The following is a 1,173-nucleotide window of genomic DNA, read 5'->3' as shown; positions in this document are numbered from 1 at the left end:
ATCTCTAAACCTAAATCTAAAGCTATCCCTACACGTTGCCCTAATACTAACACTAAGTATAAACTTAAGTATAACCCTAACCTGAACCCGAACACTAACCCTATCCATAAAATTAACCATAAACCTAAAGCTGGCACTTACCCTAACCTTAACCCTAACATGATCCCTAAACCTAACCCTGATCATAACCTAACCTTAAACCAAAAACTAACCCCAACATTAACCCTAATCCTAACCCTTACCTGATTCCTAAAACTAATCTTAATCCTGCCTTAACCCTAACATAAACCTAACCCTAACGCTAATCCTAACCATAACCATAACCATGAACATAATAGTAACCGTAACCCTAACACAAATCCAAACCTAACCCTAATATTAACCCTAATGCTAATCCTAACACTAACACTAAATCTAACCTTAAACCTAACACAAACCCAAACCTAAACCAAAACCCTGGCCCTAATGTAACCCTAAACCAAACACTTACATAACCCTAAACCTAAACCTAACACTAACTCTGACTCTATATCTAACAATATCCATAACTACAACCCTAAACATAACCCTAACCCTAGCACAGAACCTCACCCTAATTCTTACACATTAAAGCTAACCGTAACCATAAACCTAATCTTAACACTAACCCTAACCCTAACCTTAACACTATCCCTAACTCTTACAAAACCCTAACTATAACAACAATCCTAACCCAAACCCCACTCTTAAAATTAAAACTAATGATTACAGTAACCCTAAACCTAACACAAATCCTAACCCTATCACTAAACATAAATATAAACCTAACCCTAACACTAATAACAACCCTAACCTTAACACTAACACAAACACTAACTTTAACCCCAAAACTTACCTCAACCTAAAACAAAACCTAAATATAAGAGTAACCCTAACCATAACCCTAACATTAACCCTAAACCCAACCATAACCCTCTCACTAACTCTACCCATAACATTAATCCAAACCTAAACCTAACCCTAACCCTAAAACTAAGTCTAACCCTAAAGAAAACCCTTATTTTAAAACTAACCATAAACCGTGAACCTAAGAGTAACCCTAATCCTAACCCTAAGCTTAAGTCAAAACCTAATCCTAATCATAACACTAAACCTAATTCTCACATTAAAACTAACACTAACACTATCCTGAAA

This window comes from Marmota monax, unplaced genomic scaffold, assembly GCF_021218885.2.
Source record: "Marmota monax isolate L192 unplaced genomic scaffold, Marmota_monax_Labrador192_F-V1.1 WCK01_AAM20220418_F8-fsc00257, whole genome shotgun sequence".
Lineage (NCBI taxonomy): Eukaryota > Metazoa > Chordata > Mammalia > Rodentia > Sciuridae > Marmota > Marmota monax.
Note: the sequence above shows the minus strand (reverse complement) of the source record.